Below are 12,298 nucleotides of genomic sequence, written 5' to 3' on the forward strand. Positions count from 1 at the left end.
TTGAAGACGCACAAATAGAGGGCCAAAGGGAGAAACCTGCAAAAAGGAAGAAGGCACGTCAAGCAGACCCTTGGCTGGACCACATTCCATCTGGAAATATATATATCCTCAACGTGAAAGACTATGCTGATCCAGAATACGTCTCCACAGTCACTTACGGACCCACTGCCAAGACTCTATCTTTGGAAGATAATCATAATTGGCCACAAATGATCTCCACTGATGATAATATGTATACATAATAGTGTATCTTGGAGATGAAACCCAAATCTGAACATGAAATTCATTTATGATTCATATGCATCTTAAACACACAGCTTAAAGATATTTTATGCACAATATTTTTAATAATTGTATGCAAAATGCCAAAGTTTGTTTACATTAATCCACTAGAAAGCAAAAGTGTCAGTGTCTCAGCCACCCATGTGAACAATTTTGGATTTTGGAGTAAGGTAAGGAATGCTCAATCTGTATGCGCATCTGTGACCTACATGTAGTAGAACTCAAATAACTTAGTTTGGGGGTGCTTAACTCGCAGAATATGGAAAAGCATGCATCCATGATCTCATTTTACCATAAATCAGAACTTAAAAAAAAAAGAGTAGTTTTGGGATGTATCACCTAAAATCCCCATTCTGAGAACTTTAATCCACCAAAAACTAACATGAACAAATTCTGGATGAAGTTTTCTTTGATATAAATCTATTTGGAATACTGTCTTGATGTTAAGAGCTATTTTATGGTGGAATATATAATTGGCTTTCCATATCCAAAGATTCAATATCCATGGATTCAATTATAGAAGATCTGAAAATATTCCCCCAAAAATCCCAAAAAGCAAACCTTGATCTTGCCATTATATATAAGCGACACCATTTTACTGAACTCTGTCTAAATCTAAATCCATGCCATATCTAAATCGTTAAAGAAAATGTAGTCTCTAAATGTATTTTGGAAGAAGCTTTTGAGTGACCTGTACAAGGTTCAGTGTGCTTTTTCTCACACAGGGCATACTTAACTTGATGGTTTTGTGCCATGTGCACATATTGCTCCTTTTGGATAAAATATTTATTTAAATACATTGCATTGTGAAGTTGTGTTGTTGTTGTGCAGAATGTTATCCCTTTTGCCTGGGAATGTATCTACTTTGTTATACCTGCGTTTGCAAATAATGACAAAGGCTGTTGTCTCTGCCCAGCTGCTTCCCCTGGCAAGCAACAACAATTGAGGAGGAGATAACAGGTGCATTTCCGTATCCCCATCTGCTGATCTGCCAGAAGGATACACCTGAGTGTGTTACAGGAGCAGCACAGAGAGGAGCAGTCTCTATCCTAGCATTAAACCATCTATGAAGAGAAACCCAATGCCGTCCACAGCTAATCAGAGACAGGGAACAGTTTTGGGTTCCCCCAAACCCCAGAGTTATTGTATATGATGGCTGGCAGGCTCTTGTTGTACACAAGAGAGCAGGATTTCCAAAGTGTACTCGATACAGGCTGAGTACCCAAAAATGTAAACAAAATGATTACCCAAAATGCTTGGGACCAGAAGTGTTTGGGCTTTTGGATTTTTTCTGATACTGGAATACCTATATTGTAATATGCATACATCGTGAGATATCATGGTGATAGGTCAGATACCTCTCCCAGTATTATGATTAGGATTAGGATTTATATCCTTTTTTCTCTCTTAAACGAGGCACAAAGCAGCTTGAGTCTCCTTGTAAATAATAGGATTTGGATCATAATTTTCTAAAGTATCAACAAACAAGATAACTTACTCAGTGTGGGTGTGTTTTAAGGGGGAGACACTCTGTCAGGAGTGCTTTAACTGTTTCTTCCTGTATGACTGTTGAAGTATAGTCTGCTGGCAATGTTACTACTGCTAGTGGGAGTAGTAGAGGAGGGAAATGAGGTGCTCAGGTGTTAGAAGAAGAACGACAAAGGAAGAGAATCCGGGAAATACTTATGTCCCCCACAGACGAAGACTCCTTCGAAGGTTTCTCAGAGAGTGAAATGTGTGAGGAGGAGGGAGATGGGAGTAGAGGTGTCAAACGGATTACTCGAGAGCAGGAGTCAGACGAAGAGTGTCAAAGAAAGAGGATTCAGGACATGCTTAGTGCTCCCACTGAAGATGTGGAGTTCATGGGCTTTACTGGAAATAATGGGTCTGGGAGTAGTGAGGATGAAGGGGAACCATTGGATTGGACTCAAGTACAAGAAGTCAGGGATGTGTTCATGCAACCCACATCCAGTGATATGTTTGAGGGTTTTTCTGGGGATTGGCAGTCTGGTGATACCAGGGATTCATGGGGAGACCTAAGTCTTGACAAGAGGTGGAAGGTTGGAGGGATGGGTGTTGGTGCTCAGTTGTAAAGGGTAAGACAGCTGACAGCGATGAGGAAAGGGCGGAAGGCAACTCATCAACGGATGATGAGTTGTAGGATAAATGAAGGCACTGGAAGAACGGAACTTTGCAGTAGGCAAAGTGTTGGTTACGTGCCTTGGGTCTTGTCACTGCCCCTTCTCTTGTTGGGCTTGGGTCCTGGAACTGCAGGTTGCTGTGTTCTTCGTGTGCTGACCGGCTTGGATTCTCGTAAGTGCGGATTTCCCCTCTTCTTGACCATGGACCGTTTCTGACGACGCTGCTGCTTTCTGGACTTTTGTATCTTCAACTGGGACTTCTTCGACTTTGGACTGCTTTTGGATGACAGCTTCTCTTTGCAGCTTTTTGTTTAGGCTTTATCTTTGAACTTTGTGATTTTGGTGCATTTTACTTGAACTCTTGTTTAATCTGAATTTTTTGCCAGTTTAATCCGGTTTATTTGCTAAGGTCATTTTTCAAGATGCAAATTGGCACACTTTGAGTTTTGGCCAGAGACACTGAAGGAAGTGTCTCTGAGTCTTGTTTGCTTTGATTTAATAAACTGTTGATTTGTTTACATTATTGTGTCTGGCTCTTTAAGGCATCTGAGTTCTGACAATGACAGAATGGGGTGGACTGGATGGCTCTTGGGGACTCTTCTGACTATGATTCTACTTAAATACCCTGGGGCTCTTTCACACCACACAATTATAGAGCTGTTTTGACATGGTTCTGTCCTATGGTTTCACAAATAGAGAGCTGAAGTGCCTCACCTGACTACAAATCCCAGCACTCCTGAGTTGTCCAAGCATGTCATGCCATCTTATTATCTCCTGTTGTACAACAAGCATACTTCAAACTGACCTTATTTTGCCTTTGTTCCCTTAAGCAAGCCCACACCTTCCCAATATGCTTCTCTCTCTGGTTGTGACTGAGGAAAAAACAAGATACTAGATACAACACCTTCTTGCAAATTCTTCTGGGCTGGGCTCCAGAGAGCTTAATGCTCTATTACACAAAGGCCAAGTTGACCTGTCAGGCAGTAGTGATAGTCCATATCTCAGGTAAGATGCCAACATGGATCAGGGCTGTACCTGGCTCTCCTTGTACAATCGCCTCCTGCCCTTATGTCCCACGCACCAAGAGAAGTAAGCAGCTTGTTCTGACCCAGAGTCAAAATCTGTCGGCCAGATAATCTTCGTTCGGGGCAAGCTTTCCATTTGGGAGGGTCTCCTAGGCTTTAACAAACCATGCTTGTATTGTGGGCATATGTGGAAATGATAGCTGCCTTTGGCCTTGGACAAATGACACCTTCTCAGCCTCAAATGAAGGCATAGGAAAACTCCTGCTGAACACACTCTGTCAAGAAAACTCTGTGAAATGTTGGCCACAGACTCACCAAAGGTCAGAAACAACTTGAAAGCACACAAAAGAGTTTGTTTTCCCCTCATGCCAAGTCCTGTACTTCAAGCACTGCACTCCATCCAGAAAAGCAGGGTTCCAATCCAACCATATCTTTCATCTACAACTCTTATTTCTGATGCCACATTGCCCTCTGCTGGAACAGCTTTGTTCTCATCCACCTGAGAGTCCAGGCTTCATTGGAGAATCATTCACAAAATTTTAAAGGCAGCGGCAATCTAGATGTGACCAAGACACTGCACTTTCAAGGGGTATAACTGCACCAAATAATTATAGTAGTTTGATACCAATGTAACTACCAGGACTCTAACTTATAGGCTTCTGAGATCTGTTAATTTTTTGTGGTACATTGCATTCTCCAGCGGAGAGCTTTTTCACCAAGGACCCATTGGCACAATGTGTTAAACCCTTGTGCCGGCAGAACTGCTGACTGATAGGTCAGGGGTTCAAATCCGGGGAGAGCACGGATGAGCTCCCTCTGTCAGCTCCAGCTCCCCATGCAGGGACATGAGAGAAGTCTCGCACAAGGATGGTAAAACATCAAACATCTGGGCCTCCCTTGGTCAATGTCCTTGCAGACGGCCAATTCTCTCACACCAGAAGCAACTTGCAGTTTCTCAAGTTGCTCCTGACACACTCACACACACACACAAAACCCAAGGCCGTGATAGCACAAGGGAAGCAAACCAGTTTTGAAGTCACATTTGGCGATGGTCCCTATTGCATGAAGGAATTGCTTGAGCAAGTTACACTCTCATAGTTACTTAGGCGATCCCTCATTGGACGAGTAGGATAGTCTCCCATGATCAGTATTCTTGTGGATGCGTAGGTGGCTTTGGAGCCCTATTCTTGACCTGCATCTTCTCCCACAGTGAGGGCATTGCTTTCCAGGTGGAAGGTGGTCTCGGTTGGGGTTGGCTTGACACGCCTTCCTCCTGGCACTTTTCTCTTTCACCCTCCATTTGTGCCTCTTCAAATTCTGCAACACTGCTGGTCACAGCTGACCTCCAGCTGGAGTGCTCAAGGGCCAGGGCTTCCCAGTTAACGAGGTGTGAAACTGCATTCAGTTGATAATATAGATTAACCCTTAGATCAGTGGTTCTCAACCTGTGGGTCCCCAGTGTTTTGGCCTACAACTCCCAGAAATTCCAGCCAATTTACCAGCTGTTAGGATTTCTGGCAGTTGAAGGCCAAAACATCTGGGGACCCACAGGTTGAGTACCACTGCCTTAGATGGTGGGTTTGAGGGAATTCTTATTACATTTGTAGATGATACAAAACTGGAAGGGGCAACTAACACTGCAAGATTCAAACAGAATTCTAAAGGACCTCAATAAACTAGAAAATTGGGCTGAAGCTAATGGACAGAAATTCAATACAAATGGATAATTCTCCCTTTATGTCACAAAAACCATATGTACACATAGGATGGCTGGTACTTGGTTGAGTAGCATTACGTGTCAAAAGGACCTTGAGATTTTTTAACAAGACACAACAGTGTGATGTTGCAGCAAAGAAGGCAAATCATAGTTAAGTCTGCATGAATAACACCTGAGTTTCCATGATAAGGAAAGTAATAGTCCCACTATATTCTGTCTTGAGTCTCATGGAGTACTGCATTCAGTTCTAAGCAACACGTTTTAGGAAGAATATGGATAGAGCAGGTTCAGAGAAGGGCAACAAGGATAGAGAACAAAACATGATGAAAGCTTGAAAGTCAACATTCCATTTTCCATTCTTGAGTTCGGAGTTGGGAGACAGTGATCAAACAACATGGCGGAGGACCATCGCTTCAATGCTGGTGGTCTTTGCTTTTTCCAGCACGCTGACATTTGTCTGCCTGTCTTCCCAAGAGATTTGCAGGATTTTTCAGAGGCAGCGCGGATGGAATCATTCCAGGAGTTGCATGTGACGTCTGTAGATAGTCCACGTTTTGCAGACATATAGCAGGGTTGGGAGGACAACAGCTTTATAAACAAGCACCTCGGTATCCCTACGGATGTCCCGGTCCTCAAACACACTCTGCTTCATTTGGAAAAATGCTGCACTCGCAGAGCTCAGGTGGTGTATTACAGTTTCAATTGTGACTTTTGTAGAGAGATGGCTGCCAAGGGAGCGGAAATGATCAACGTTTTCTAATGTTACACCATTAAGCTGTTTTTCTGGCATTGGAGAGGGATTGTCTGGTGAATGCTTGAAGAGCACTTTGGTTTTCTCGATGTTCAATGTCAGGCTGAGCTTCTCGTATGCTTCTGCGAAGGTGTTTTAGAGTGGCTTGTAGGTCTTCTTCTGAATGCCACAGATGACATTGTCATCAGCATACTGGAGTTCTATAACAGATGTTGTTGTAACCTTGGTTTTGGCTTTCAGTCTGCTGAGGTTAAATAGCTTCCCATCTGTTTGACAGATGATTTCCACTCCGGTGGGAAGCTTCCCATCAACAAGATGAAGTATCATAGCGATGAAGATGGAGAATAAGGTTGGGGCAATAACACATCCCTGTTTGACACCTGATTCCACCTTAAATGGGTCACTTTGGGAGCCATTACCGTCCAAGACTGTTGCCATCATGTCATCGTGGAGGAGCCGCAGGATGTTCACAAATTTGTTAGGGCACCCCATTCTTTGGAGGATGGTCCAGAGAGCTCTGCGATTCACTGTGTCGAATGCCTTTGCAAGGTCAATGAATGCCATGTACAGAGGTTGATTTTGTTCCCTGCATTTTTCTTAGAGCTGTCGTGCAGTGAAGATCATGTCTACTGTTCCTCTGGAGGGGCGGAAGCCGTTCTGGGATTCTGGGAGGGTGTCTTCTGAGAGGGGGAGAAGGCGGTTTGCAAGGATTCTTGCGAGGGTTTTCCCAGCGGAGGTTAGAAGGGAGATATCTCGATAGTTGCCCATGCCTGCTCTAACTGGAGATTAGACTGGATGGGCTATAGCAGTGGTTCTCAACCTGGGGTCCCCAGATGTTTTTGGCCTTCAAAAGAGTCGCTTCCGACTCTTCGTGACCTCATGGACCGGCCAATGCCAGAGCTCCCTGTCGGCCATCACCACCTCCAGCTCCCTCAAGGTCAAGCCAGTCACTTCAAGGATGCCATCCATCCATCTTGCCCTTGGTCGGCCCCTCTTCCTTTTTCCTTCCATTTTCCCCAGCATCACTGTCTTCTCTAAGCTTTCCTGTCTTCTCATTATGTCTTCTCATTATTGCTGTAGAAATCTGGTAAACTGGCTGGGATTTCTGGGAGTTGTAGGCCAAAAACATATGGGGACCCCAGGTTGAGAACCACTGGGCTATAGGAACCTTTCCTACAATACAATGCTGAGGCCAAAAGGGGAAAGTAGATAAACAACACTTTTAAACATCTGAAAAATGGGATAACAAAGGACCAATTGGTCTTGTCCCTGTCAAATCTGGATGGTTGGAGGGTATGTTCCTCTGATCACCCGTGCCCTTTTAATGAGTACTGATTTCAGTTTCATTTAAAAGGAGTTTCTCATGAGAAAGCAGCAATGGGTCTTGTCCACATTTCAAGACTCTGGCAGTTGTCTGAGGGTGCTATTTGTTCCCATGCTCAACTCAATCATCTATTTCTTTTCAAAGAATGAGGCCAATTCGTCAGCTCAGGTTTCCTTTCAGTCTGAATAAATTTCTCTTTCACACAGATTTTGTGGGGTGTGGGTTTATTATTTTTCTGCCATATTTACAGACACCAAGCCCGTTGGAGAAATGCACCATTGCCACTACCCCCAACATTAGCAAAAACTAAAAGTAATAATTTAAGAACAGAAATTAAAGAAATGGGACAGGAAACGTTCTTGACAAAATCATGAGCTGACATCTTCAAATACGGTGGGCTTCTTCCAATTGGTGATTTACACTGCATGGTGCCATACAACCCCGTATCTGTCTTGTGACTCACGCCACTTTTATCCATTAGATGAATATGAAGTCCAGCCATTTCAAAAGCCTGCTTTAGACAATGATGTTAGCAGCAAACACAGCCTAATCCACAAAGAGTCTGCCTATATACAACTGGCATCATGTGTGTACACAGAGAACCATGTGGCACAGTGGTAATATATGGAACAACTCCTCTATGTGCCACTGTTGCTTCTATGAGTCACCATACCAAGAGTCATCTAAGTAGCTCATCTCTCTTTCAACTCAACCAGATGTTAATGGACTGCACCTCCCAGCATTCCTATGTTGACTAGGTTTGTTGAGAGGTGAAGGTCCAACAAGACCTTGAAGGCCATCTGATCCTTCCCTATAGGATGGAAGGAGTAATTGGACAATCTCTGCCAAATCGGGGCAGTTGGGAGGTATGTATGGGACATCCTACATACTAAGCCATTGTATGGTTGCCTACTGAGATGATGAGTTTGAAGAAGCCTTGGCTGTGATGGCAACAACTTGTGTCAATAGACGTATGTCCAAGCCTCAGTTGAGTATGAGTATGTGGTCACCAATATTAAAAGATTGTGTTTGCATGCACAGGCTCCTAAACTGGTGGTGGGAAACTTCCAAAGTCTCTGTGAGAACAATGAATGGGTTTGGAAAGGCTAGTCCTTCAATACACTTAAGCATATTCCTCCCCACCAGCCTTCTCTAACCATCTCAGTCACAAAGTATAGTTTTCATCATCTCAGGAGAGCTGGAGAGCAATTTGCATAGTGACCTTTTAGCAGTGGTTCTCAACCTGGGGTCCCTAGATGTTTTTGGCCTTCAACTCCCAGAAATCCTAACAGCTGGTAAACTGGCTGGGATTTCTGGGAGCTGTAGACCAAAAACATCTGGGGACCTCAGGTTGAGAACCACTGTTTTAAAGCAAAAGAAGGTTCAAAGCAGTCTTTCCCAGCTGGTGACTTCTAGCTGTGTTGGGACTGCAACTTCCAGAATCCCCCAAGTGACCAAGCCCAACACAGCTAGAGTATCAGATTGTGGAAGGCTATACTAAAGCAACTGATGAACCATGGCAAGTCCCAGCTGGCTTGGTCAGCATAGTCAATGTTGAATACTGCTAGGAATTGGATTCTGGGCTTAAAGATATGGTCAACAATGTGGTTCCGGACTGCAAACTATAGAACAGTGGTTCTCAACCTGGAGTCCCCAGATGTTTTTGGCCGTCAACTCCCAGAAATCCTAACAGCTGGTAAACTGGCTGGGATTTCTGGGAGTTGTAGGCCAAAAACATCTGAGGACCCCAGGTTGAGAACCACTGCTATAGAAGCAGGCAGTGGCACAGCTTCCTTGTTCCTAGCGAGTATCCCACTAAGTATTTCGTGCTTGGATGTGGCATCAGATTGGTTGCTTTTAATGTCCCAGAACCACACTGGAGTTAGTCTGGTTCTTAGCTCTTCTTACTTTTACAATTGCCAGGAAATATTTAAACCAGGACCACCAATCTCAATAAGTTCATTTGAAGCAAACACTCAGGGCACAGCTTCCCAAGTTCTGTTCTTCCAGATGTTTTGGATTTCAGCTCCCAGAATCCCTGATCATTGCCCCAGGCACCTGAGTCTTCCTGGAGTTGAAGTCCAAAGCATCTGGAAGGACAAGTTTGGAAATCACTATTCTAAGAGTATCCCTTAAGCTTGGGGCTAATTAGCAACCACTGTTCCCTTTGACATTAGGGTTGTCAATTAGCCATGCCAGTGAGTTGGTGACTTCCACTCTGAGTTTCAGTCAGAACCCCAAAGGGACTACCCAAGGTGGTAAAGCTATTCTGGGGATAGCGTTTGTCCCCCTTTAGACTAAAATCCAGAGTAGTTTACTGCTCCATTGACACTGGAGCCCTCAGATGTCCACCTGGGTCTCAACAAGAAGTGTAGGTGATTAAGGATAGGTTTAAGGGTAGGACAGAAATCACATGGGCCTTCTGATGCTACTGGACAGCAACTACTAACACACCTTACTCAGCACTGCCAAAGGTAAGGAATGCTGGTAGCTGCAGTCCCAACATCTGGAGGGCTACATCATTCTCACCCATACTGGAGACTAGTGAGAATGAAAGGAGGACACAAACACTCCTACAGGCTCAGGAAAGGGGTGAGTGGCTTACCACAAGACAGGTTGAGCTGCCAACTTCAACTAGCATGGCCATTAAAAGGGCAACCGGTTTGGGGAAGGGTGTGGTAGAGCAGCATTCATGGGCCTCATTGACCTACAGATGAGGCGGAGTGCAATTCATAAGTGTGAGGCTGTTCAGACAACCTCCAGTCCAAGTCCCTTTCCAGAGTCCACAAATAGCAGCTTGGTGGGCCCCACAGGGGCAAGACAATGAGTGATGCTGTGGAGGGTATGAAAGAAGCAAACCCGACTCTTAGATGGTAGCACGGAACCGGGGAAGTGGCAAGAACAAAGCATATTTGGTCAGGTGGAGTGTGGAAGTCAGAGCCAGATGCCTGGTTGGGTCTGGCTCTCCTTTTGATGAATCCAAGCTCTTGCCTGCCTCCCATCCCACCAGGAGATGAGCAACGTGGAACCAGGATCCAGCTGGGAAGGGTTCACAGCACCGGTCAGAACGACACCTGCATGAGAAACAACAGAAAGAGGACAGTCACACCAGGCATCCCAACAGAGCTCTTGAATTAAACCCACAGAAAGAGACCTGTCTGCATTCCATTGACTTTATTGAAGGCTTTACTAGGAGTACATCCAAACTGCACAGTTGTGCTACTTTGATACCACATTAATTCTGGATGTCCCTGTACGGGGACTTGAGAGAAGCCTCCTAGGATGATAAAAACATCAAATGATCCGAGCGTCCCCTGGGCAACATCCTTGCAGACAGCCAATTCTCTCACACCAGAAGCGACTTGCAGTTTCTCAAGTTGCTCCTGACATGACAAAAAAAAATTCTGGATGTATTTCACAGGGTTTTCTAATGCAAGGGGTACTTATTTATTTATTTATTTATTTATTTATTTATTTTATTTACCACATTTGTATCCCGCCCTTCTCAACCCCAAAGGGGATTCAGAGCAATAATCCAATGCCATAAAACAATATACCATTAAATAAACAATTACATTAAAACCAAAAATTAAGACTATGTCATTTGGGAGTTGTAGTTGCTGGGGTTTACAGCTAACCTACAATCAAAGAAGATTCTGAACTCCACCAATGATGGAATTGAACCAACCCTGGCACACAGAACTGCTACGACCAAAAGAAAATACTGGAAGGGTTTGGTGAGCCTTGACCTTGAGTTTGGGAGCTGTGGATTCAAACAATGAGAGATCTGGATCAGACCTATATGTTTGGGAGGTGAAGTTGCTGGGATTTATAGTTCAACTGCAATCAAAGGGCATTCTGAACCCCACCAACAATAGAACTGAGCGAAACTTCCCACACAGAACCCACATGTTTTAAAGGGACTTGCTGGTGAGAACCTCCTTCCAGCCTCACACGCTCTCCCTTGCCTACACATGAGCACTACACTGCCATGTGCCAAGCACACCTGCTCTCCCCTCCCCACCTAGAGTCTCAGAAACAGCCCTCCCCTTGGCTGAGAGGCTGGCCAATGACAGTGGAGAGCTTTTGGAGAGAGGATTCGCCGTCTGTTTCCAGAAAGGAGGAGAAAGGCAGGCAGAGAGATCTTCAGCCTTCTCTGCCAAAGAGGTTCCTAAGACCATCAGAAATATCTTTTCTGATGGCCTTTGGTGACCCCTCTGAAACCCCCTCCCAACCCTTCCTCCTGGGGTCCTGACCCCCAGGTTGAGAAACACTACACTCGAGGTTCCTTCCAGCCTTAGTAAGGTAAAGGGAGTCCCCTGACATTAAGTCCAGTCATGTCTGACTCTGGGGTGTGATGCTCATTGGCTGTCCATTTCTAAGCCGAAGAGCCAGCGTTGTCCGTAGACACCTCCAAGGTCATGTGGCCGGCATGACTGCATGGAGCGCCGTTACCTTCCCGCCGGAGCGGTACCTATTGATCTACTCACATTTGCATGTTTTCGAACTGCTAGGTTGGCAGAAGCTAGGGTTGACAGCGGTAGCTCAAGCCGCTCCCCGGAATCGAACCTGCGACCTTTCGATCAACAAGCTCAGCAGCTCAGTGCTTATGATTCCATAAAAGAAGCAGCTTGGAAGAAGCTGATGGGTTTCTAGAAGCAGACAACCCATCCCCTCCTCCATTTGGCTTTGCTATCCTGCTGAAGCGCAGCAGGCTATAAGGAGGCTCAGACTGTGTCTGAACAGAATCTGAAGGGTTCAGAAGACTGCCAGCTGCAACCCTTTATCCATCAGTACTTCAGGCGTTTCCAAAAGATGCCTAATCGAAAACTAATTTATGCAGACAGTGAGAAAAGAAGCGCTTATGGCAGGGAGTTATTTTTATCCTCCAGTTGGGAACATTCATGCAGTCTCCTCCAAGGCCATTCAGGTATAAAGAACACGGATCTAAGAGCACTCTCTCCAACTCTGGCGCATGCTTTAAAAATAGGTAGATCTGTTTCAGTAGTGCTAAAGAACAGAAGATTTCTTGGCTAAGTGTTTTGCCAGCTGTCATGT

General features: G+C 44.8%; 1 protein-coding gene across 1 annotated transcript in view; it reads right to left on the minus strand.

Moving 5' to 3' along the window:
• Window positions 1–7,470: 7,470 nt before the first annotated feature.
• Window positions 7,471–12,298, minus strand: part of LOC132770459 (major facilitator superfamily domain-containing protein 8-like) — a 40,779-nt gene continuing 35,951 nt past the window's right edge. Inside the window, exon 13 of the mRNA XM_060767415.2 lies at window positions 7,471–10,314. The gene's annotated coding sequence lies outside the window, so the exon portion shown is untranslated. The remainder of the gene's footprint in view (window positions 10,315–12,298) is intronic.

The sequence above is a fragment of the Anolis sagrei genome, chromosome 3 (assembly GCF_037176765.1).
Source record: "Anolis sagrei isolate rAnoSag1 chromosome 3, rAnoSag1.mat, whole genome shotgun sequence".
NCBI lineage: Eukaryota > Metazoa > Chordata > Lepidosauria > Squamata > Dactyloidae > Anolis > Anolis sagrei.